The 27,596-nt window shown below is 38.2% G+C and overlaps 1 protein-coding gene across 1 annotated transcript in view; it reads left to right on the top strand.

Annotated features, from left to right (window-relative positions):
• The first annotated feature begins 892 nt into the window (after nucleotides 1–892).
• Dtnb (dystrobrevin beta) overlaps nucleotides 893–27,596 on the top strand; it is a 227,110-nt gene continuing 200,406 nt past the window's right edge. Inside the window, exon 1 of the mRNA XM_076833871.2 lies at nucleotides 893–1,055. The gene's annotated coding sequence lies outside the window, so the exon portion shown is untranslated. The remainder of the gene's footprint in view (nucleotides 1,056–27,596) is intronic.

The following is a 27,596-nucleotide window of genomic DNA, read 5'->3' as shown; positions in this document are numbered from 1 at the left end:
AGTCTTAAAAAATGTTGAGAAAAATGATCACTTGGGCCATTAAAAAGGTTTGGCTGTTCCTAATTTGGCACCTTCTCCTATATTTCACACAGTTTGGAAAGGAACACACACACACACTATTAAAAAGGTGCTGAGCTGGTAAATCCTGGTCACCTGTGCTTCTTTGCTCAAGTTCTACCGAGTCTTAATGCCCTCCTGTCTTTTTCCTAGGACTTCTAGACTGAACATAAATGCCCCTCTTCCAGGAACGCCTCTGCACGTCAAGCGGAAGTAATCTCTTCCTCATCCTAGCACAGCATCTGACTGTGGCTTGCCTTTGCACGGGTCACTAGACCTGGTTGTTTATACACGACTGCTTTTCCCTCTAAGTTATGCGCTCCTTAGACCAGGGGCCGTGACCATGACCTTGTACCCACACGGCACCTGGTGCAGCGCTAGGCGCAGAGTCGGTGTTCAGTGAGCTTGCTGAGTTAATTTGGAAAGTCACCGGGACAGGATTACCCAGAGAGGGGCGGATGAATGATTCACGGGGATGGTTCTTTGCATTCTTTACCTTGTAGTCACATCAAGCAGAGCGTTCACCTGGCGGGGCAGATACCTGTGGAGTTGAAGCGCCACTCCGCCGCAGCCAGAGCTGCAGAGGCCAGGAGGGGGCAAGGTCGGTCTGCGCCCCACACCCGCTGGAGAGCCGGGGGCGGGTCTCGCTTGGCGGCGGGGGCGGGGCTCGAAGGGAACGCGGCCCACCTCCCCGCCCCCTCCCCGCCGCGGCGGAAGCCCCGCCCCGGCCGCGCGCTCGCGCTGACGGCGCGCGCCCGCCCCTCCGCCCTCCGCCCTCGCGCCCTCGCGCCCTCGCGCCGGGGGCGGGCTCGCTGCGCGTGCCGGGCGGGGAACGGCGCGAGCCGGGCGCTGGGAACGTTCGTCGCGGGGGCGGCTTCGGGGCCTGAGCGGGCGCCGCAGCCGCCTCAGTTGAGGGGGCCGGGCCGAACGAGGCGGAGGAGGCTGCGGCCACTGGAGACCTTCCCCACGCCCCCACCTCTCGCCGGGAAGCGAGCCAGGTACGGAGTCCGTGGCGGCCGCCGGGGCTGCGGGAGCGGAGAGCGGGGTTGGAGCCTCGCGCCCGCGAAGAACGGGAAGGGAACCCGCGCAGCGTCCGGACCGCGGGAGCCTGCTGGGTGCGGGGCGGAGGAGGCGGGGACGGCGCGCTGGGAGCCGGGGCCGCTGCTTCGCGCGCGGCGCGCTCGGCCCAGGAGGGGCGAGCCGAGGGGATGCTGCGGAGTCCCGGCAGCGCGGCGGGGCACAGAGTCCCCCCTGGGGAGGGGTCTCTCGGGTCCCAAGCGCGCCGTGGGCTCCCGGCGGCGGAGCCGGGTGCGGACGCCGGGCTGATGCTGCTGAGCCAGACTCGCTGGGAGGAGGCTGTGCGTTAGGTGTGGAAGGGGGCGAATGAGGCAGGTCCTGGCAGAGGGCAGGTGAGGCAGGCAGGCCCTGGCAGAGAGAAAGGAATTTATTCCCCAAACGCTGTTTCCCGAGGCGCCTAATAGCCAACCTGCTCACGAGGTCATCCTGGAAAGGAAAGTGTCCTGAGAGGAGGAAGGATGCAGCTAACGAATGCTCGCTATTAAATTCCAGTGCCAGGCCTTGGGATTAGGGAGACCTTTCAGCATTCTTAGCAAACGTTTATTGATTAGCTACTGTGCGTAGAAAACCGTGATCAGCACTGGGCCACGAAATGGTATAAAACACAACCATAATTTGCTGTCGAGGTGTTAACAATTTAGCCGGGAAGGTATGCATGTAAAATAACCAAGTAGCATTGAATTTTATGTTTCATGACTTACTCACTTTAGGTCTCTTTCGTATTTTCTCAGTATTGGGAAATTGGACCTGTAAATTGCTTGGTTTTGGGATAAAGTAGGAAGGTTAAGAAAAGCTTGTGGGAGGAATTTGGGAAAGTTTTGAAGGCTCTTCTGCGTGACATTTAAAAGAGAGGGGGAAAATAAATTTGGAAAGAAAGGAAGTTCCCTTCCTTCCCAACTGGAATTAAGCTCCATTACTGTTCGCTGCTAAATCCTCAGAATGTGGCCTGGCGCACAACAGTCGTGCAATAAATGCCCATTGCCGTGAATGAATGAACGAAGCAAGATTTCCCTACATTTTATAAAGAGCAGTAACAATTATTCTAGCGTTAGGGATGGTTGATGGACTTACCATGTCCCTCAAGCGCACACTCTTGTCTTTTGCCTTGTGAGGTAACTTAGGTTCTTAGAGCTGGGCATGTTAAAGTAATGGCAAAGGCGATGGAATCATCTCTGTGACCATGCTACCTCTTTCTCATGTTCCTTGTAGGTTGGCTGTGAGGAGCTTGCTCCTGGGACAGTTGCTCGAGATCATCCTATTCTGATCCTTCCAGCATTGGCTTTTTTTTTTTTTTTGTCCTTTGAGGAGGAAAGAGAGCGCTTTTGCCTAGAGAATACTTTGTCATTTTTATCCTGATTCTTGGATTTGGATGTTAGATCCGTAGGAAAAAAAAAGTGTTCTTGCTCTGAAATCAAGGCCAGAATTTTACCTGTCCTCTGCCTTGATTGGACTCTCCAGCTCCAAGCTGCTATTTTGGTTCCCTGGGTTGCAGTGCCTGTTGGATTACTTTGTCTGCCAAATTAAAACTTGACCTTTTATGAGTTCTCTGAGGATTTTTATCAGACTTAAGTGGAATTGCCTTTGAAGGGGGTTGTGCAGTCAAGGTAGTGCTGGCAAGATTTTTAGGTTCCACTAAATTTGGCCTGAGAGACAACTTTTTCCACTTAAGTTAGGAAATTAGACTTAGAACCTAAAATTTCAACTTGCTATTTGTCTTTTTATTAATTTCTCAGGGCCTCAGTTTCCTTGTGCAAAAAAATAGAGGTACTATTTATGGAAACTTGGCATTGTGTGGTAAGCCTTGAAGTAGTAAGTTAATTTTCATTTTAGTACTGTGTAACTCAGGGTACCAGCATGTGTGTACTAGTTCTTGCTTTGGGGTGCCAATGTTATACAATGCTTTCCTTAAGCATAAATATCTAAATAAAATACTGGCTCTTCCAATATTTTATTTAGATATTTAATTTATATTTATTTAATTTTATTATTTTGGTACTGGGAATAGACCCAGGAGCACTCTACCACTAATGTACATCTCCAACCCTTTAAAAAAATATATATATGTGTATATATATGTTTTTTGAGATAGGGTGTCGCTAAATTGTCCAAGCGGGTCTCAAATTTACAATTCTCTGTCTTCAGACTTCCAAGTTGCTCGGATCACAGGCATGTGCCACTGTGCTTGGCAATTTGTGTTTATTTTAAAATGAACTTTTTTGATGTACAGTATACATATGATAAAATGCAGACTTCATGTTTAGAGTTGAATGTTTTGAAAAGTATATGTACTTTGTAACTACTATTCTAGTCAAAGTATAGAAAGTTCCTCATGCTAGTTTGCAGTCAGCCTCCCATTTTATATATTTCTTACTATACAAATATTAGATCTGTGGTGTGTAGTTGTGCAGGCTGTATATTGCCCAGCCTTAGGGATGCTGTTTGAATTGGAGTCCTTGTGTCTGGTGGCTCCTGGAGTTACATCGCTGTCCGTGTGGTTGTGTGCTGTGATTCTTCAAGTGGCTCAGGATGCACCCTTGCTTGTGAATGGTACAGAGTAAAAACCCCCTTGATCTACTTAGTCCTCTGTAGGAACTGTAATTGGCAGTTTATTGTACTTCCTCCAGATCTTTCTCTATGCATTTTCATGAATATATAGATAATATGAAAAACATTATCTATATGAATGACATCATACTGTCCACCTCATTTTGCAACTCTTTTTCCTAAAAGATTTTTTTTTGAGATATTTTTGGGTTGAACATAGGGATCTGAGTCTTCTTAACAATCTCTTACGTTAGTATATGTTGTCCTATATTGTAGTTATCAGTCCTCTCCTTATTAATGGCCATTGTCCAGTGGATGAAAAGTGGAATTGCTGGATCACAGGGGTGCACATTTTTGAATTATAATTGATGGCGATTTAACCATGTTGCTACTTATAGATATGGTCCGTTTTTAACTGCAGAGCATATTCACTTGTAGACTTAAATCACAGTTTCTGCATCTTTTAACTTCTGAAGAATAGTTGTTTCTTTGGCTGCTAATTCTATGATGGATTTTTGTGTTCCAATTGCATCTTATCAATTTGAGGCTTTCCATTCCTTTTGTTAAGAATGTCTTTAGAAGGGCTGGGGATGTGGCTCAAGTGGTAGCACGCTCGTCTGGCATGCGTGCGGCCCGGGTTTGATCCTCAGCACCACATACAAACAAAGATGTTGTGTCCGCTGAAAACTAAAAAATAAATATTAAAATTCTCTCTCTCTCTTAAAAAAATAAATAAAATAAAAAGGATTATACACCACGACCAAGTGGTAATTAAAAAAAAAGAATGTCTTTAGTTATATATAAGTTTTAAGTTTTAATGTTATATTTATGAAAAATTTCCTCAAGTGGCTTGTCTTTGTGTTGGGGGGGGGTCAAGAAAAAGTTCTTTACCTCAGGGTATGAATTATATATTCCTCAATTTTTTCCCCAAAAGTTTAAAAGAAGTTTTGCTGTCCATATGGAATTTGCAGTGTGTGTGTGTGTGAGTGTGTGTGTGCATACACATATAACTAGTTTTCTAGCACTTTTTAAATAATTTTGGTAAAATATACATAGCATAAAATGTACTATTTTTTTTTCTTTTCTTTTTTTCTTTAGTGCTAGGGGTTGAACCCAGGGCTTCCCACATGCTTGGCAGACACTCCACCACTGAGCTACACCTCCAGCCCTTTTATTTTATTTTTGAGACAGGGTCTTGCTAAGTTGCACAAGCTGGCCTTGAACTTGTGATCCTCATGCTTCCGCCTTTTGAGTGGCTGGGATTCTAGGTACATGCTAACACACCTGCCCACTTCTGCCATTTTTAAGTGTACATATTTATGATAATTGAGTACATTCACATTGTTATCCACCAAACCATCATTCATTTTTCAGAACTTTCTCATTACCCCCAAAAGAATAACTCCCAAATCTTCCCCTATCATCATTCCCTGGCAACTGTTGTTCTACTTTCAGTCTATATGAATCTGAATGTACTAGGGACCTCATTTAAGTGGAATCCTAAATATTTGTCCTTTGTATCTGGTTTATTTCACTTAGCAAAATGTCTTCTTCATCCATATTATGTTAAAATTTCCCTTTTTTAATTTTTTGAGATGGGGGTTTGCTGTATTGCTCAGGCTAGCTGCAAACTACTGAGCTCAAGTGATTTTTTTTTTTTTTTTTTTTTTTAACCTCAGCCTCCTAAGAGCTGGAACTGCAAGAGTGTGCTACTGTGCCCAGCAAAATTTCTTTTTTAGGGCCGAATGATATTCCATTGTGTGTATGTGTACTTGTACATTTTATTTATTCATTAATCCATTGATTGACATTTGGGTTATTTTTACTTTTTGGCAATTTTGAATAATGCTATGAAGATATATATGTGTTTGTTAAAATTTGTATTTTTAATTCTTTTGTGTATTCCCGGAGATGAAAACTTTGTGCTCGTTCTTCTCTGTGTGGTGGAATGTGTGTAACACACACACACACACACACACATTCCACCACACAGAGAAGAAATAGCACAGAGATTTCATCTCCGGATATATATATACATACATACACACATACATACACACATACACACATACATACATACATGCATACATATATATGTACATATATATGGACTGGGGGATTGAACTGGGGGCACTTTACCACTGGGCCATTTCCCCAGACTTTTTTATGTTTTGTTTTGATACACACTAAGTTGCTTAGGGTCTCATTAAATTGCTGAGGCTGGCCTCAAACTTAGGATCCATAGCCTCCCAAACTGCTGGGATATCAGGCATGCACCATCATACCCAATACAACTTTAACCAAAATGGCTGGATAATGCAAAGGGTTCCTGTGTACCATCTTTTTCCTGTACAGTTTCCCCTGTTGTCTGCATTTTGTGTTAGTGTGGTACATTTGTTACAGTTGATGAACATTATTGATACATTTATTATTAACTGATGTATTAGAGTTCATATTAGAACTTGTATGTATGAACTTCATATTACTTCACTCTTCATGTTATACAATTCCCTGGATTTTGACAAATGCATAATGGCATATATCATTAATATCATTACATGACATTATGTATACTATGATTATAGAATCATAAAGAATAATTTTACTGCTTGAATATCCTCCTGTTCATTTCTTTCTTTCTTTTTAAAGTTTATTTTTAGTTATAGTTATACACAATACCTTTATTTTATTTATTTATTTTCATGTGGTGTTGAGGATTGAACCCATCCTAGGCAAGTACTCTACAGTTGAGCCACAACCCCAGCCCCTCCTGTTCCATTTCTTTTCTGTCCCACCCTAAGCCCCTGGCAACCTCTGATTGTTTTACTATCTGTATAGTTTTACCTTTTCCAAAATGTCACATAAGTATGTAGCTTTCTCAGATTGTCTTCTTTCACTTAGTAATGTTCACTGAAGGTTCTTCCATATCTGTTTACCTCATTTCTTTTTAGCACTGAATACCCCATTGTATGAAAGTACCAGTTTGTTCATTCACCTACTGAAAGACATTTTGGTTGCTCCAGTTTTTGGCAATTCTGAATACAACTACTGTAAACATCTGTGTGCAGGTTTTGGTGTGGACACAAGTTATTAACTTGCCTGAGTAAATACTTTGAATGATGCTAGATCATATGGTAAGAGTATATTTAACTGTGTAGAAAACTTGTGAACTGGCTTTCAAAATGACAGTAGCATTTTGCATTCCCAATAATGTAAAACGTTTTTGTCCAGGTACCCTAAATTGACTATAAAATAAGCTTTCGTCAGGCTGTTCTGTAAAGTTAAGCTTCATCCATAATGAAGTCATATTAAATTTCTGCTACTGTTGTTTTTCTTAGCATTCTATTTCTTAATGTGTTTTGAAGTTTTGATTCACAGACTCATCGTGAGTTTGAATGCTTTTGATTTTGTTTCCAATCTCTGTGCTCATTCTTTGCGTGGTAGTATTTCAGATGTTCAGCTGGCCTTTGAGACCCCAGTCTAGAACAGATATGATAATGATGGGTCAGAGGTTTTCCCCTTGGAGGTAACTAGGTTATTTTAGATCCACTCATAGATTGTTTTTGATTCAGTTTCTTGGCCATGAATCTGGGTTTCTACCCTATTACTTTCCTAAGTATAGAACATTATCTAAACTGCCATTTCTAGGCAGTGACTTGCAGCAGATTTTTTAGCTTCCTTTCAGCTTTAGCTTCATCCCTGGCTTTCAGTAGTGAGTCTGGCTCAGATGTCTCCTGTTCTCCACTCTCCCCTGCTTTGTGCCGTGATGGCTCTGCAGGAAGTACTGTATATGCCTGGTCTGTTCTTTAGTCCCCCAAGCTTGCAGATTCATCCTACTCACAACTTCGTGTATCTGTTCTGTTTCTAATCCAAGTGAAAGCTTCTCTTGTTTTTGAACCTTATGTCTTTTGATTTTTATGTAATTTTTTTTTCTATTACTGTGTATTTGAGCAGAGAGGATACATCAAAGTATCTACTTACTGACTACTTTGACTAGAAGACTTAATTGGCCAGGGTTTTAACAATTGTATACCTGTTGTTTTTTTTCCCTCCTCTTTATTGCATTGCCTAGGCCTTCCAGTATAAATGGTGAATAGCAAGGATGATAAATGGGCATTTTAATCGTATTCCTGAATGGGAAAGCTTCCAGTGTTTCACTATTTGATAGCATGTTTTCTGAAGGTTTCTGGTAGATGTCTTTTGTCAATTTAAGGAAGTTTTCTTCTCTTCCTGGTTTGTGTTTATGTTGGGTGTCGAATTTTATCGAGGCCTTTTTTGGGGAGGGAATTTGTTGAAATTATTGTATTTTAAAATATATCAGAAGTAGGACAGAACTTTCTGCATTATAGTTAACTGAGAGAAACAGGTATGTTGTATGTGATGTACTTGTTATTTCGTTTTTAACAAACATAGTCTTTAAAGAAAATGCATTTTGATTTTGAATTTCTGTGTACTAATGCACTGTATATAAGTTAAAGCAGGACTGAAATGTGATATTCAGGTTTGGACTAAATAATCTATAATCTATACATAAAATATATGCTCTCTACTCTAGCATAATCAAATAGTCCTAATAATATCAATAATGACAGCTGATGTTTACTAGGTTCTTATTTTGTTTCCAAGTATTGTGCTAAATGTTTTATCTGAGATTTAATAGTTATCACAGCGCTGTGAGGTTATATTTAGCTATTCAGAGCTCTGTGTAGTAGTGGAGAGCAATTATTGAATATTTTTTATTAGGAACCTAGAGAATGCTGTCAGATTTGTAAAGAGAAAATCTCTACTTATTTTCTGTGGCTTTTTTTTTTTTTTTTTTTGAGAGAGGGAATTTTTAATATTTATTTATTTTATTTTTCGGCGGACACAACATCTTTGTTTGTATGTGGTGCTGAGGATAGAACCTGGGCGGCATGCATGCCAGGTGAGTGCGTTACCACTTGAGCCACATCCCCAGCCCTCTGTGGCATTTCTTTTAATCTGAAAGAGAAGTATTAGAGGAAGGATACTTGATAATTTTCCTGAGATACGCAAGGAAGTTAGTTCTTTTTTCAAAAAAGTTTGGCTAGTTGTAACGAAGTATTTGTTAGGGACACTCTCAGCCTTCACTGACTTCTTTTTTTTTTTTTTTTTTAGTTGTTGATAAACTTTTATTTTATTCATTTATCTATGTGCAGTGCTGAGAATCGAACCCAGTGCCTCACATATGCAAGGCAAGCGCTCTATCTATCACTGAGCCACAACCCCAGCCCCATCCCCCACTGACTTCTGTATCAGTGGACATCCAGAGACAAACTGGTGGAGGCTTGCTGGGAGATTGTGAATTTACATGAGAACTTTTTTTTTTTTCTTTTTTTGGTGGTACTGGGGATTGAACCCAGGGGTGCTCTACCACTGAGCTATGTTCCTAACCCTTTTTATTTTTTGTTTTGGTACAGAGTCTCACCAAATTGACCAGACTGGTCTTGAACTTTCAGTCCTTCTGCTGCAGCCTCCTGAGTAGCTGGGATTGCAAGCATGCACCATAGTGCCTGACTTACATAAGAACTTTTGATACCTAGATGCTTTGATATAACTGAGAGCTGGGAAGGGTTAAGAAACCAACAGAATGAAGGGTATTCAACATTTAGGTTCAGTGCAGAGATGTTCAGAAAATATTTCCAAAGCTTTATCTCCCCTTCCTGTAGTCTTTACTGAAGCAATTACTTAACCTCTGCTTGCAGACTTTGTCCAACTCCGGAACACATTGTGTTCTTAGAGATCAGGGTATAAGGACTTTTTGTTGTGCTCTCCTCCTGATCCAGTTAACTCACATAGTTTTGGGACCAGATTTCTTTCCTTATTTCTTGGCTTCACGTGCCTGCCCTGGAGGAGATGATGTGTCAATGGGAAGAGAATGGGTTTTGGAGCCACAACATTGGCTAACTGCACAAACTACTAGCTTTGTAACCTCAGGCCAAGTTGCCTAACCACATAGGCTCTCAATTTCCTTATCTTATTCTAACAGCCACAGTCCTGATTTGCTCCTTAAGCCTAGCACAATCCTATTTTCTCACTCCATTTTTTTTTTTTTTTTTTTTTTTAAGAAGCTGTGGTCTCCAAAGTAGGAAGCAGGCAAAATGATCCTCTAGGGAGGGTGTAACAAGACAGTACGAGCAGTTAAGTTTTACTGATAATTAACCTGAAGACTGTCACTTTACTCCATCTGTATGTTTGATGAAACGCCTCAGTGCCTACGTAGGCTAGGAGCCTGAGAGTGTGGTGGGAACAGCTCAACCTGGGGCATCTGTAATGTGATCTTCCTGTTTTGTTTGCTTCCACTGTATTAGAACATAGAGCAGCACATAGCTTAGTGATCTTTCAGATTATGTTATCTGATTTGAATGAAGTGAACCTTGCCAAATAGATGAATGGCTTAACAAGATTCTGCAAAGAAACTACAGAGTGAAGCTTTAGAGTCAACTAAAGATTGAAATAGTAATTCAAACACACTTGAAGAGCAAGAAAAAAAGAGCAGAGTGATACTTCTGTTTATGAGTTTGTTGTCAGTGAAATGCAAAGTATAAAATTGAGGCTCTGATCATAAGTCTTGAAGTGATGACTAATATGTTGAGTTAGAGAGTTTGTGAGAGTTCCTGTGTGTTTGGGTAGAAGCACAGAGTTTATGGTATTTGGTATACTCTGGCTCAATAATAAAATACTCCCTTTCTCCCATGATACAAAATTTTATAATGAAATAGGACATACAAAAGGGTCAAGTATAAATACAGTGTACTCAGAATCCAGCCTAATGAATGAAGAATAGCCAGTAGAGTGCCTTTTATAGTCGTGTGATTTTACTTTCATCTCTAACAGTCTTCACTTTGTAGAATTTAGTGATTATTATTCCTGGGTGCTTCTTCATACTTTTGCTATATATGTATGAATTCATAAATTCATAAATAATTCATATATAATATCATGTATGCACAGCCAGGGCTAAGGGTGAAATGAAGGAAGCACCTAGGCCCCCAACATAGGAGGCCTTCATTCCTGGGCTTGTGTGATTCTGAGATTGATTGAAATCTTGTACCTGAAGTACTTAGTAGCTTGTCTCACCATAGTCCCAGTCTTGCTTATATTAATGCACATGCTTTTAAGCTTTGTATAAATAGTACATTTTGTAAAATTCATTTTTTATTGTATTTGGATACAATATCTTTATTTCTTTTATGTTGTGCTGAGGATTGAACCCAGGGCCTCACGTGTGCTCACTCTACCACTGAGCCACAACCCCAGCCCAAATAGTACATTTTTGTATGTATTCTCTTGCAACATTTTTTACTTCACATTGTGAAACTGATCCATTTTACCACTATGTAGATTTGCTGTAGAGTATTCTTTTGTGTGATTAACTATGCAAGGATTTTATTTTCCTATTTTTCTGATGATGGGCATTTAGGTTGTTTCTCTTTTGTGTTTATAAAAATACAGTTCTAAGTATTCTTGAATGTGTCTCTTTAGGACATAATCATGGAAGGGGCATTTCTAGGTGATCAGTTTTGTACATTTTAAACATTTATTAGATACTGCCTTTGCTGCTTGAAATGGCTCTTATTCACTCAACAGCAGTATGTGAGAGTTCATATGGCTTTATATTTTTGTTAACATAAATAATAGTTTTCAGACTTTTTCTCATTTGATGAGTGTGATTGGGTAAATTTATATTTTCATAAGCTTTTAATTATAGAATAAAACAGATACTAAAAATATTTATAGCTTAGTGAATTATTATATAGTAAATACCTAATACTCATCACCTAGGTGAAAAGTAGACTCTTATATGTGCCATTACCACTCATTTAGTTATGATGATTGCAGATCTCCTTTCCTAGTATGTGACTTGTCTTACCATCTTTCTCATGAGTCTTTTGATACATAGATTGCTCATGTAGGTTAATTTGTCAGTCTTATTTTTATTTGTGCTTGTTTTTTTTTTTTTTTTTTACTTAGAAAATCTGTTCTTAAAAATATTTTTTAGGGGGCTGGGATTGGGGTAGAGTGCTTGCTTGCCTAGCATGCACGGGGCACTGGGTTTGATCCTCAGCACCACAAAAATGTAAAATAAAGTTATTGTGGCCACCTAAAACTTAAAAAATGTTTCTTTAGGAGCTGGGCATGGTGGGACATGCCTGTAATCCCAGCTTCCTAGGAGGTTGAAGCAGAAGGATTGTAAGTTTGAGGCCAACCTAGAGAAGTTCTGTCTCAAAATAAAATAAAAAGTGTTGGGGATATAGCTCAGAAGTAGAATGAGTCTGAGTTGAGTCCCCAGTTTTTTTTTTTTTTAAAGTATGCCCACATGTACGTTTGTGTACACATGCATGCACACACATAATTGCAGGGAAGTTAGGGGTGTGGATCAGTGGTAGAGTGCTTGTCTAGCATACAGTGGCCTTAGGTTATATCCCCTACACTAAAAAGAAAACAAAGTAACCCCCCACACACATTTAAATGGCTACTGTAACAAAAACTTATTGCGAAAGACAAATAGGCACTTCACAAAAAAGGAAACACATATGGCCAACAAACATGAAGAGATGCACATCATCATAAGTACTTGAAGAAATGCAAATCAAGACTACAATGAGTTGACATATACCCATACTATTTGCCAGATTTGCTAAACCCAGTGGGCTAAGCATTGGAGATGTGAATCCACACCCTCTCTAATACATCGATGACAGGAATGTACCCACGTGAACTTTCAGAACAGATTGGCAGTTCCTCTTCTGGGTGTATACCCAAGATAAACTCTACCCTTGTGCAATAAGAGACAGGTACAAGAATGTATAAACATGGCCTGTAACATGGAAAAAGAAAAAAAAAGAAACTTACTGGAAATAACCCAGATTTCCATCAGCAGGGGAGTAGATGATTAAAATGTAGTTTATAGGCTTATGTAAAAGTCAGAATGAATGAGCAACAGCAATGCACAACCTAGGATCAATCCCAAAATCCTGTCTCTAGTAAGGTCCCTTTTCTGTTTATTTGTGTAATTCACCCTGTAATTTACTGTTTTTTAGAACATTCATGGAGTTGTACAACTATCGTTAGTGTCTAATTTCAGAACATTTTCATCTCCCCAAAACAGGAACTCTGTACCCATTAGCAGTAACTCTCTATTTTCCTCCCCACCAATCCTTGGAAACAAATTATTTATTTCTTTGTTATAGATTTACCTATTCTGGAAATTTCATATAAACAGAATCTTGTGATATGTGGCCTTTTGTGACTGACTTCTTTCATTTGTTAAATTTTCATGGTTCATCCATGTTGTAGCATGCATCAATACTTTTTTTATTTTTATTTTTTAAAAAATTTTTTAGTTGTCAGTGGGCTTTATTTATTTATATGTGGTGCTGAGAATCTAACCCAGTGCCTCACACATGCTAGGTAAGTGCTTTACCACTGAGCCACAACCCCAGCTCTCAATATATTTTTTAAATATTTATTTATTTTTTTAAGGTGTAGATGGACACAACACAATGCCTTTATTTTTATGTGGTGCTGAGGATCGAACCTGGGTCCTACCCGCGCTAGGCAAGTGCTCTACCACTGAGCCACAATCCCAACCCCATCAATACATTATTTTTATGGCCGAATAGTCTTCCATTTTATGGATATTCCACAATTTGTATGAATATATCATAATTTGATTCCATCATCATTTGTTGAAGAGACTGTCCTTTCTCCACTGAATTAACTTGTCATGTTTGTTGAAAATCAGTTGACCAATTTGTTCTATTAATTTGTATTGCTATCCATGTGCCAATACTATGCCCTCTTTATGACTAATGTCTCTGTAGGAAGTTTTAATACATTGCTGGATTTAATTTGTGTATTTGTGTGTAAATGTGTGTGATACTGTTTTCTGTGGTGCTGGGGATTTAACCTAGGACATCACACATGCTAGCATGTGCTTTACCAATGAGCTGTATACCCTCAGTCTGATTTGCTAATATTTTGTTGAGTCTTCTGCACCTGTGTTCATGAACACTGATTGGTAGTTTGCTTTTTTGTACTTCCTTCCTTTGGTGTTGTATTTGGGTAGCACTGGCCACAAAATGAATTGGAAAGTATTTCCTTGTCTTTTGTGTTATGGAAGAGATCTTATAGAATTGAGTCTGTATATTCCATTTATAAAAGTTTATTTTTAAACACAAATTCATCTCTTTAATAGTTATAGGATCATTCTAGTTATCTGGTTAAGTTTGGATGAATTTTGGTAATTTGTAGCTTTTGAGTAATCAATTAGTTTTACCTAAGTTGTCATATTTCTGTTTATTAACAGAATTGTTAATGGTATTCTCATAGATTCTGTAGTAATACCTCCTCTTTCATTAGTGATGTTGGTAATGTATGCTTTTATTTTTGTATTTTGTCTTGTGTATCAGTTTTATTGATCTTTTCAAAGAATCAGGTTTTGGTTTCATTGATTTGTCTTTTTCTTAGTGAATTTTAGTTTAAATCCATTATGATAAAATACCTTGTACAATTTCAGTTCTTTTGAATTTGCTAATGTTTTATGGTTCAAGATATGATCTTTCTTGATGCATATGCATTTGGAGAGAATGTGCATTTTGTCATTGTTGGGTACAGTGTCCTACAGAGAACAGGCATCTAGTTGACTGATGAATTGCTCTTTCCATGTCTTCCTCACTACCTTTTCCCCACTCTTCAGTGAGGTTGTTTTATACACTAATACAGTTGGATTGTTTTGTTGTAGTTTGCATTTTATCCTGGAATCTTTTGATTTGTTATAGATTTGCATAAATTAGGGTCACTGTTTGTGTTGTAGAGTTCACTAAGTGTTGACAAATGCATAATATCATATATCTACCATTGTAGTATCTTAGACAATAGTTTCATTGCCCTAAAAATTTCTCTGTGCTTCATCTGCTCAGTTTTCATTACCCCTAAAGCTCACCATATTCTACATCCTTCTCAACATTTGATATTGTTGGATTTTTGGATTATAGGTCTTCTAATATTGGTATATAGTGATATCTCTTTATTGTTATAATTTGTAATTTCCTAATAACAAATCCTGTTGAACATCTTTCTCTTGTTTGCCATGTCTATATTTTCTTTGGTGAGGTGTTTGATCTGAGTTTTTTTCTTTTTTGAGAAAAAGGAAAAAGAAGGTTTATTGCATTGCTAGCAAAGGAAAATCACAGGGGACTCCTGTTCCAAAGGCTGTGATTCTTTTTTTTTTTTTTTAGTACCTGGGATTGAATTCAGGGCACTCGACCACTGAGCCACATCCCCAGCCCTATTTTGTATTTTATTTAGAAATGGGCTCTCACTGAGTTGCTTAGTGCCTTCCTTTTGCCAAGGCTGGCTTTAAACTGTCTCAGTCTCCTGAGCCTCTGGGATTACAGGCATGTGCTACTGCACTTGGTAAGGCTGTGATTTTTTTTTTTTTAATATTTAGTTTTTAGTTTTAGTTGGACACAATACTTTTATTTTAAAGTGGCGCTGAGAATCGAACCCAGGGCCTTGCACATGCTAGGTCAGCGCTCTACTGCTGAACCACAACCCCAGCCCCAAGGCTGTGATCCTTTTTTTTTTTTTTAAATTTTAATTTTTTGATTGTAGTTGGACACAATACCTTTATTTTATTTATTTTTATGTGGTGCAGAGGATCGAACCTAGGGCCTCGCACATGCTAGGTGAGTGCTCTACCGCTGAGCCACAACCCCAGCTCCAAGGCTGTGATCCTTTTTTTAAAAATTTTAATTTTTTAGTTGTAGTTGGACACAATACCTTTATTTATTTTTATGTGGTGCAGAGGATCGAAACTAGGGCCTCGCACGTGCTAGGTGAGTGCTCTACCGCTGAGCCACAGTCCCAGCCCTAAGGCTGTGATTCTTGATCAGATCTTTTGATCATTTTTTTAATTGGGCTGTTTTCTTATTTTTGAGTTTTCAGAGTTTTTTATATTATTTGGGTACAAGTCTTTCCTCAGGTAAAATATTAGTTTTGAAAATATTTTCTCTCTCTCTGTGGTCTGTCCTTTCATTTTCCTAGAAGTATCTTTTGTGATCAGTTGATTTTTTTTTTTTTTTTTTTGGTAATAGGGGTTCAATCCAGCAGCACCCTACCACTGAGCTACATTTCCGACCCTTTTAAATTCCTTTTAAATTTTTTTATTTTTAGATAGGGTCTTGCTAAGTTGCAGACTGGCCTTGAACTTGAGATCTCCTGTCCTCACCTCCTGAATAACTTGGATTATAGCTGTGCACCACTGCACTCAGCCTTAGAGCAGTTAATTTTGATAAAATTCAACTTATCAATTTTTTAATTTCATGGATTGTTGCTTTGGTGGTACATTTAAAAACTTGTTAATTCAGTTTAGTTTTGGGTTTAGAACATCAAATAGCCTCTTCTACAACTTCCAATTTTAGCCTCTCTTAGATTTAAGACACGTTACTTATGTTCTCAGAGCTTGTTCTTTGGTCTTGACGCTTTGTAGACTAAGCCTGTGATCAGAGTCTTTAGGTGGAAAGAAGCTCCTGCCTGACTAGGGTTATTAGGACTCACTGAAGGTTAGACAAGTTTAAGTAAATACCACCTAGTGTAGATACACTTTTGTATGGCTTCAGGATAAACTACAGGGAAAAGGGAGTGGAGAGTTCTGAGATCATGAGGTCATAGAATTTTATTTGTTCATTAATGTGCATGAAGATTTTGGCAATTGAAATGGGAAAAAAAGGGTGGATATGAGAGTGATTATGAGGAAGGAAATGGCAGGGTTTGAAATTAGAGTTGGCGTGTGAAAGGAATGATAGGGAACCATTGGTCATCTGTGAGTTGTATGGCTAAGAAAAGGCTGAGTGCCAGGAGTCCAAGTGGAAGGAAGTAGAGAGATGTGCTTACGTTTGTGAAAGTGTTAGTGTTAGTTTACAAAGGTCATGTCAGAATGACAAGGGCATATAATAGCTATGGTAGTAGGATTGGTTGGTTCCTTGCTGGGTATGAAACTGTTAAAAGCAGAATTACAAAGATACAGATATTAGTGTACATAAAGCACTGATCTAGGGACATCAATTATACTAATCTTAGTTTATGTATACCCCATAAACTTGGATTTTATGTAATCGAATTATGAGCTTGGTTAAATGAAAAGACTTGATGTCTTAATTCCCCCAGTAGCTGACTCAGATAAGGATTTCAGTGCAAGTATTTTGTTTTGGAGGAAAAACCAATAGAGGAGTGTGAAGTGAGATAGGAAAGGGAAGATAGCAAATAAGGGGTTTGTTATAAAGCACATTGCCTTAGTAATGACAGGCCTATTCCCACTGGGGAACACCAAGAGTCAGTGTAAAACGTGTCTCAGAGAGGGTGAGGTAGCTGGCTAAGATTGTTTTATGGGGTGGTAGAGCTATGTATTTTTATATGTATTTATAAATATATATTAAATATAACATATATAAATATATGTTATAATAATATATATGTAAATATGTATTTATATGTATTTCAGGCCTGACCATACAGGATACAAGGTGAATTCCAGAGATTAGAGAAAGTCAGTTTTAATTAAAAAAAAGGAGAGGGCAGCTGCAGTTAGTCCAGTGGACATGGAATTGGTAAAAGGTGTCAGTTCCAGTATCTTCAACTCATTTTCTTTTCTTTCTTTCTTTTTTTTTTTTTTTTGGTCCAACTCATTTTCTACAGGCCATCTTTTTTTTTTTTTTTTTTTTAGAATTTTTTTAATATTTATTTTTTAGTTTTCGGGGGACACAACATCTTTGTTTGTACGTGGTGCTGAGGATCGAACCCGGGCCGCACGCATGCCAGGCGAGCGCGCTACCGCTTGAGCCACATCCCCAGCCCCTCTACAGGCCATCTTTTAAAAACTTTATTTCAGGTTTAAATGAGTGATCACAATAGCACATACAGACTGACTCCAGGTGCCCTTTTTGGAACACTAAAGTCTGAGTTCTGAGAGAGTCCCCCCATATCAAAAACATTTCCTTACCAGTCTTATTTCTTATTGCAGTTCTTGAGATTATAACCCAGGGGTGCATTACCACTGAGTTACATCTCCAGGTCTTTTTTTAAATTTTGGGACAGAACCTTGCTAAGTCTCTGAGGCTGGCCTTGAACTTGGCCCTAATCACTGGGTTTACAAGTGTGGGTCACCATGCCCAGCTTCCTTACCAGTCTTATACTTGGTCCCCAAGTTCAGCACTCTCAAGATCCCTTTTCAGGTATGTTCTCCCAGTTCCTGCCAGTTCATATCAAGTTCAGCAGCTCTTTTGGTAAATCAGTCCTTTCCACCAGAAGCAGGGATAGTTAGTTATCTCCTTATTTCAAAATGCCAAGACTGGCCCCTAGTTATTAGTCTAGAAGCAGTAAAGGAGGCAGGGTAGGATCAGGGAGGCACATTATGTTTTGAGAATTTGCATCTCAGAGGAAGTCTTTACATAGTCCTTGGGTAGGAGAGACTGCCATTTTGTAGCAAGAGGAAGAGAACTCTGCTAACAATTTCTTTTTTTCTGTTAATATTTATTTTTTAGTTATAGACGGACACAATGTCTTTATTTTACTTTATGTGATGCTGAGGATTGAACCCAGTGCCTCATGCATGCTAGGTGAGTGCTCTACAGCTGAGCCACAATCCCAGCCCTAACAATTTCTTGTATTGCACAGATTTCCTATAAATTTTCTGCCCCACCTCACACATAGCCTCCCCAATTATCAATTTTTCTCATCAGAGAGGTATTTTTGTTATAATCAGTGAACCTACATAGACATATCATAATTACTCAAAGGCAATGGTTTATTTTGGGGTTTACTTTTGTTGTACATTATATGAATTTGCTCCAATTGTATAAAGACATGTATGTACCATTGTAGTATCATATAAAGTAGTTTCAACAGCCCCCCAAATCCTCTGTGCTCTGCTGATTCACAGCCTTTCCCCCAAACTCTCAGCAACCACTGATTATACTTTTGTCCTTTTCAGAATGCTTTGTAGTGTGTGTGTAGGGGGTGGAGGGTGGGGGCAAAGCACTGTCATATATTTGTATAGTTCCTTCATGTCTTTTATTTTTTTGCAGTACTGGGGACGCTCTATCACTGAGCTATATCAGCAACCCTTTTTATTTTGAGAGAGGGTCTTGCTAAGTTGCTGAGGCTGGCCATGAACTTTGAACTTTCGACCCTCCTGCGTTAGCCTTAGTTGCTGGGGTTACAGGTATGTGCCCCCAAGCCCCACTTCTTCCTGTCTTTGAATGGCTTGATAGCTCATTTCTTTTTAATGCTGAATAACATTCCATGGTTTATCTACTTACCTGCTAAAGGAAATTTTGGTTCCAAATAATGCTGTTTTAAATATCTGTGTGCAGGTTTTTGAGTGAATATGTTTCAGCTCCTTTGGGTAAATATCAAGGAGTCTTGATTGCTGGATTGCATGGTAATAGTTATGTTTAGTTATGTAAGAAACTATCATATTTTCAAAGTGACTATATATTGTTTTGCATTCCCACCAGCAGTGAATTGAGTTCTTGTTGTTCTGCATCCTTCTCAGCATTTGATGTTTACTGAGAACACTGGTTCTCAGTTTTGGCCATTTTTAACAAGTGTATAGTGATGTCTCCTTGTTTTAATTTTCATTTCTCTAATGACACATTGAATCTGAGTGCTTTTTAGATGCACATTTGCCATCAGTGTATATTTCATTTGGTGGGGTGTCTTTTTAGATCTTTTGCCCATTTTTTTCATCAGATTGTTTTCTTATTATTGAATTTTAATAATTCTATATTTTGGACAACAGTTCTTTATCAGATATGTTTTTTAACAAATTTTCTGTCCTAGTCTGTGGCTTGTCTTTCCATTCTCTTAACAGTATCTTTTGCAAAGCAGAACTTCTGAGAATAATTAAAAAAAAAAAAAAAATATATATATATTTTTGCAGTACTGGTGATTTAACCTGGGGCCTTGCACTTTATTTAACCTGGGGCTTTGTACATGCTAAACCATCTACTATTGAGCTACACCCACTACTTTTTTTTTTTTTTTTTTTAATTTAAACCAGTTTTTTTTTTTTTATTGGTTGTTCAAAACCCTACAAAGCTCTTGACATACCCACTACCTTTTTAAATTTAATTTTTGAGACAGGGTCTCAATAAGTTGCCCAGGTTGGTCTACAGGTGTGTGCCACCATGCCCAGCTGGAACTTTTTAAATTTAATGAATCCAGTTTATCACTTCTTTCATGGATCATGCCAGTCATGTTATCACTATAAAATCATCAGCACACCCAAGGTCATCTAGATTTTCTCCTGTGTTGTTTTGAGGAGTTGGTGTAGTTTCATGTTCTAAAATTATGCCTGTGATCCATTTTGTGTTAATTTTTGTGAAGGGTGTAAGGTCTCCGTCTAGATTCATATTTTTGCATGTGGATGTCCAGTCCTTCCAGTAACATTTGTTGAAAAGACCATCTTTCCTCCACTGAATTGCCTTTTTAACAGTATTTATGTGAATCTACTTCTGGGGACTCTTTTCAGTTCTCTTGATAAGATTTTTTCCCCTTCTTCTTCTTCTTCTATTTTTTTAAACCAATACCACACTGTAACTTTATAGTAAGTCTTGAAGCCATGTAGTCTCATTTCTCCACCCTTTTCTTCAATATTGCATTGACTGTTCACAGTCTTTGTCTTTCTGTATAAACTTTATTTATTTTTTTTTTTTTTGGTAAGAGAGAGAGAGAGAGAATTTTTTTTTTTAATATTTATTTTTTAGTTTTCGGCGGACACAACATCCTTGTTTGTATATGGTGCTGAGGATCGAACCCAGGCCGCACGCATGCCAGGCGAGCGCGCTAGCATTGAGCCACATCCCCAGCCCCTCTGTATAAACTTTAGAATTAAATTGTCAACATCCACAAAATAAATTGCTGGGAGTTTGATTTGGATTGTATTAAAACTGGAATCAAGTTAGGAGGAACTGGCATCTTGATAATACTTAATTTTCCTATTTATGAACATGGAATTAATTTTAATTTAGTCAATTCTACTTTGATTTCTTTCATTGGAGTCTTATAGTTTTTCTCATACTAATTTTTACATGTTTTGCTAAATTTATACCCCCAAGTATTCATTTTTTGGGGTGCTAATATAAGTGGATTGTGTTTTATTTTCACTTTATTATTTTTATTGTGCTATTGTCCTTTTAATTCTACTTGTTCATTAGTATATAGGAAGGTGATAGACTTTTGTATATGTACCTTGTATCCTGCAACCTTGCTGTGATTGCTTACTAGTTCCAGGCTTTTTTTGTCTTGAACTTTTTGCATAGATAATCATATCATCTATGAAACAAAGACAGTTTTATGTCTTCCCTGCCAATTTGTGTGCCTTTAATTTTCTTTTCCCACATTTTTGACCCCAGTAGTTTTCTAGTGCCAGCAGCTTTTCCTACCATGTTGCCTTCTCTGAGATTATCTGTGGACTATTGTGGGAGAGAATGGAGAGGAAAAAACCTGGGGGATTTCTCCCACTCTTTCTGTGCTTTATATCTCTTTTCTTCCCTTTGAGCAGAACCAAAGGGTTTCTCCTGGACTTTTTCTGTTTGTACCACAATACTGTTTGGGGGTCCTGGTTGTATTGAGTTTAGGTCTGGGGATTCAAGAGAGAAAAAAGGCACATTTACCACATGCTCAGTAGTCCTTTGAATTCTGTATTCTTTCTCAATTTACCAGTTCATGCTTGCTTTTTTAGTAGATCTTGATTAACTCCATCATGTATTCTATGCAGATTTTATAGTTGTATTCAGTGGATAGGATTGTATGTGTTCACCCCATCTTACCAGGATCCAGAACTTGCTGGAGCTGAGTGTTTCTGCCTCAGATCAGCCTCAGATCTGCTGCAGCTGCCTGTTTCCCCCCATGGGAGGGGTTAGCTTTCCAGGCCTTTCTTTGTTAAGGAACATTCAGTCAGTGGAGGGCAGTTTTCTAGAGAAGCAGCAGCTGTGGGAAGATAGCGCCTCAGCCACTGGGGTCTGGTTCAGGTCAGAAGAGTGAGAGGGAACCTGGACTGGGAGGGCAGCATCTGCTGTGTTGTCGTACTGTGTTCTTCTGCCCTTTTATTTATTTATTTCTAATTTTTTTTTAGTTGTTGATGGACCTTTATTTTATTTATTTATATGTGGTGCTGAGAATCGAGCTCAGTGTCTCACACATGCCAGGCAAGTGCTCTACCACTGAGCCACAACCCCAGCCCTAGCCCCTCATTCTACCTTGACTGAGCTGTTTCAAGATTCACAAGTGGGCTTTGCTCACCTTGCCTTTTGCATTCTCTTCAGTGTCTGTGAACTGTGTGATTTCATTGTATATCCTGAGTTACTTAAACAGGTTCATAAGGAATTTTTCTTTTTTCCTTTCCTCCTTTTCGGCCTTTTCCTTCCCTTTTCTCTTCTTCTTCCTTTTCCTCCTCTCTTTATCTTTCCTTTTTTTTTTTTAAGCAAATAAATATATCTTTACACATTTTTACTGGGATAAAGTTAGTATACATTTAAAAATTTAGTAGCTATTACCTTTCAAAATGCTGTGTCAGTATACATGCACTGATGAGTGTCTGTTTTCTTATTGCCTCCAAGCATTCATTTAACCATTTAAAAACTAATGTAAATACAAACATAAAATATACTTAATTTTCTAAAGATTGCCAAGCAACACAGCAACAAATTAAATTTTAAGGGGGAAAAACAAGCACACCTTACAAATGTATTATTATTATTATTAATGTTTTATTTTTTATTATTAGTAACATTGTTTTATTATTATATATATTTATTTATTTAGTTTTTACAGTAGTGGGCTGTATGCAAGGCTTGAGCTGCATCTGCAGCACTTTTTGAATTTTATCTAGAGACAGGGTCTCATGAAGTTGCCAAGGCTGGCCTTGAACTTGTGATTCTTCTGCCTCAGCCTCAGTGGTGGTGTGTACCACCACTGTGGGCTACAAATTGTGTGTGTGTGTGTGTGTGTGTTAGGAATTGAACCCAGGGCTTTTACCACTGAGCCATATCCCCAGCCCTTTTTAAATTTTAAGACAGGGTCTTGCTAAGTTGCTTAGGGCCTCACTAAATTGCTGAGGCTGACCTTGAATTTGGCAATCCTCCTGCCTCAGCATCCAGGGTTGCTGGAATTACTGGTGTGCACACAGCACTCAGCTAGAAATGTGGTTTTATTTTGAAATTTACTTCTCATTTTTGTTTATATACACATGTAACTGTTAAGTAATTGAACTATAAGTAAAATTTGGTGTTTTAATTCTGCCACATGATACATCATAAGCAGTTTGGTTTGTTTGTTTCTTCCCTCCTCCCTCCTCCCTCCTCCCTCTTTTCTTCCTCCTTTTTTTGAGATGGGGTCTCACCATGTTTCCTAGACTGATCTGGAACTTCTGAACTCAAATGATTTTCCCTCAGCCTCCCAAGAGCTGGGACTACCCAGTTTAATAATAATAATAGTAATAGTAATACTACTACTACTAATTATTATTATTTATATTTATTTTTTAGTTGTAGCTGGACACAGTACCTTTATTTTATTTATTTATTTTTATGTGGTGCTGAGGATCAAACCCAGGACCTCGCACCTGCTAGGCAAGCTGAGCTACGGCTGCAGCCCTTAATGATTATTTTTAAAAGAACTAATTGTAGTTTTATGTTATAGGCCAAATTTAGTGGATTTTTAAAAAAATATTTATTTTTAGTTGTTGGACATAAAACATTTATTTATTTATTTTTATGTGGTGCTGAGGATTGAACCCAGAGCCTCACATGTGTTAGAAGAGCACTCTACCTAGACGAGGTGAGCCACAACCCCAGTCTGAGGATTTTTAAATACTATGAATAGTTTTACATACCATACAGAAAATCATCACAAGAGTATAATTTCCTAAAGTAATTAAAACATTTGATGCCTTGTTTCTGAAGTGGGAGTATCAGGAGTATCTCTGTAGTTGAATAGTGTTTAATTATTTTTCATAGAGTCAACTCTTACTTGGAGTTATTTTTTTCTGAAATCAGTAAGAGGAAAATCTAATATGCATAAAAATACTTTTTTGAAATTTCCTTAACAAAGATATCATGGTGGAGGTTAACCTAGAGTTCTTTCAGTAAGTCCAGCATGGCCAGGTTTTTTCTTCCTGTTGAAATGGTTACTTCTTAAGTTGATCATCAGGCCCAGCCGTTGGCTTTTGTTCAGGGCCTCTTTTTGAAGAAAAAAAAGCGCTCATCATTATACAGCCTGGGGATGTTTACCTTCAGAGGCCAGAGGGAACTGCGACTCAGTGGTGAAGTACAGTTTGCTTTCTTCTCCTGCAGAAGGGACAGGGGTGTAATTACCCATCTTGAAGGAGTGTTCCCTCTTCCTTTCCCCTCCCCCTGCTCTTCCCTCTGTGTCTTCTTCCTGCCTGCCTCAGCTGAGAGTATATACTTAGTTGAATTTGTAATTTTTCAACTAGGTAGTTTCAAAACAGTAACAAAATTAAACCCCAGTTTATGTAACAGATGTTTGTTTGTTTTTGCATGCTGGGGATCAAACCTAGGGCCTCAAGCACACTAGGCAATAGAACAGGTGTTTTTGACAATATTTGTTCCTTATAGATGTGATATGACCATTTCACATGGTATCTCTTTGATGGATATTTTTATGTGTTATTTGAATCAGGTTTGTGATAATTGTCTGTGTGACTTAAAGATATATTTTGTCAATTCAGATAAATAAATTTCAGAAGTGTCTATTTTCTGCTTTATTAGTTTTAGGAGCCAAAAACTTTCTTAAAAGAATCAAATAACATTTCTCATTAATTACAAATGAGATGCTCCCACACTAGATTTATAAATTACCTGTGTAGTGGTAATTATAATTGTAATAATAGTAGCAGCTAGCCTTCAACCTGTGCCTGTTTAGGCCAGGTGCTGTCTAGTGAATTACTTTATTTAATCCTCTCACATGAATGCAAAATCCATGCAGGTGAGGACTTTGTCTTTCATTCATACAAATGCCACATAAGAACTACTCAATAAATATTTGTCCAGTGAATGGTTAGTGGAGTTTGAATAGTTTGAATGCTATTTTAGCAGTGAGGAGTGAATCTTACTTTGTGGAGCATTGTGGAATGATTGTTGTCATTGTGACAGTGGAGACATAGTAACTTAATTATAGCCAGATGTGCAGTAATTCAGTGTTAATTATTATTGCTGTAGGTCAGGTTGGCAAACTTTTTTTTTTGTAAAAGGACAGACAATGGTATTTTAGACTTGGAAGGCCAAATGTTCTCTGTGACACAAATGCTCTCTGTGACATTTACTCCAGTCTGCTGTTGCATCATGAAAGCAGCCTTAGACCATATAGAAATGGATTATTGTGACTGTGTTCCAATAAAACTTTCATTTGCAGCTGAGTGCAGTAGTGTATGCCTATAATCCCAGCTACTCAGGAGTCGGAGGCAGGAGGATCACAAGACCATCCTGGACAACTTAGACGGTATCTCAAAATAAAGAATTAAAAGGGATGGGATGTAGCTCAGTGGTGGACTGTGTTGGTTCAATCCCCAGTACTGTCAAAAGCCAAAACAACAGAAACAATAGAAACTAACCCCATGAGGACACCAATACCAACACCAATACCAACAAACTTCATTTGTAAGAACAGGTGACAGGTTAGACGTGCCTGAGGTAGTATATAGGTTCTGTAGTTTGCCAGCCTTTGCTCTTAGGTGATCTCTTGCCACTAATGCCACTAGTAAATGACACATGTAGATTCTGGTCTCCAAATTACACAGCAGTACTCGTAGTAGTGTGGTGGTCATATACATGACCCAGAATATGGTTTTATTGTTCCCAAGATTAATCTGGAAATGGAAACAAAATTTAGAAAGTTGTCATGAAGAATTTAGCCATTTCCAGGAATTCTTATTCCTACTTTGAGGAAAAGTGATAGAAAGGAATAGTAAATATAATACACGAGATATATTATATAGAACATTGTGGTATACTCTGATTTAGTTTGTGTTCATAATTTAAATTTGTGTTACCCGGTCTGGGGATGTGGCTCGAGCGGTAGTGCGCTCGCCTGGCATGCGTGCGGCCCGGGTTCGATCCTCAGCACCACATACCAACAAAGATGTTGTGTCTGCCGATAACTAAAAAAATAAATAAATATTAAAAAAAAAGTAAATAAATTTGTGTTACCTAGTGAGAGACCAGTGTTGGAAAGTGGGAGAGGAAGCTTTTCAGTATCTTTTTCCTTTGTAATTATAGGCTACTGGTACCACCTCCAGTTTTCTCTTTGGTGCCTAGATTTTATTCGATTTTTGTTGTTTCTGGTTGCTTTCTCTTTGGCTTACTGTCTGTCCAAAATTCTTTTGACTTGGAAGCAAATTATTAAGTAACCATCATGTGTGTGAAAGCCTACTGGGAATACTTAGAAGTGACCTAGGAAAGGACCAGTTTTGTTTGTTTTGGAGATTGAACCTTGGGGCACTCTACCACTGTGCTCCATCCCCAGCCCTTGGTTTTTTTTTTTTTTTTTTCTTCTTTTCCTTTCTTTTTTTTTTTTTTTTTTAATATTGATTTTTTTTAACTACACGCAGCGGAAAGCATTACAGTACATATACCCAGCCCTTGTTATTTTTATTTTTAGACAGGGTCTCACTGGGATTACAGGTGTGTACCACCATGCCTGACTGGAGAGGACTAGTCCTAATGATCAAAATATAAATTGTGTAATGTTAAGAAATATTTTTATTATATATTATAACTAAACTTTCTATAACCAGCCAACTTGCTTTAATGGATGTGTAATTCATACAGTCATCATTTAATTTGTGATTAAAATTATTTGAGAATAGTTTAATCAACAACAGCTTAATCACATCCGAGAATGAATTACAACAGTTTAATTTAATTAGGGAAATTATCTGACTAATGCTATTTATGTAGCTATATGTCTTCATTTTTGAATGAATACCTTCATTTCTTCATTCAGTAAGACGAATTTCATTAAAAAATGTCACAAATTTCTTTTTTTTTTTAATATTTACTTTTTAGCTTTAGGTGGACACAGTATTTTTAATTTATTTTTATGTGGTGCTGAGGATCAAACCCAGTGCCTCACGCATGCCAGGCGAGCGTGCTACTACTTGAGCCACATCCTCAGCCCCTTGTCACAAATTTCTTATCAGTAGGGTCCATATCATGTGCTATTTGTGTTATAGCTTTTTAGACACAGAGATTGAAAATGTACATCTGAAAGCAACAATTATATAGGAAGTTTAATTCAAAGGTTGGGATTATACTCTGTAGTTTCTGTGTTGTGTGCCCTTTGGCATGTTAGTATTCTTTTCTGGGTTTCTGTTTCCAAATCTACAAAATAGAGATGATGATAATAACAACAACAATACCAACATATCGGGGTTTGTGAGGATTAAGTGAGATTATGCATGAATGCATTTAATGAGGTTTTTTGTTGTTGTTGTTTGTTTTGAGGTTGAGTCTCACTGTGTTGCCTCGGCTAACCTCTAATTCTTGGGCTCAAGTGATCCTCCCATCTCAGCCTCCTGAGTAGCTGGGACTACAGGCATGCACCAACTTGCGTAGCTCAGTGCATGTAAAGAGTTTTAACAAGTGTCTGGCATAGCCTGAATCTGTCAACATAAACTGCTATTATTATGTAATAGAAAAGTTATATTTAGGAGCTCTTTGGGTTTGGGAATGAATACCTTTTTTGTTTAATATTGTTTAACATACAAACAATGTTTTTATGTATGTCTTTTGAGTATACATGGACTGTTATCTTCTTTATTATAGCCTTTCATTATATTATTTTCTAAATTATATTTAGTAACATGTTTATGCAAA

Source organism: Callospermophilus lateralis, chromosome 14 (assembly GCF_048772815.1).
Source record: "Callospermophilus lateralis isolate mCalLat2 chromosome 14, mCalLat2.hap1, whole genome shotgun sequence".
Lineage (NCBI taxonomy): Eukaryota > Metazoa > Chordata > Mammalia > Rodentia > Sciuridae > Callospermophilus > Callospermophilus lateralis.
This window is presented reverse-complemented; position numbering and strand designations above follow the sequence as displayed.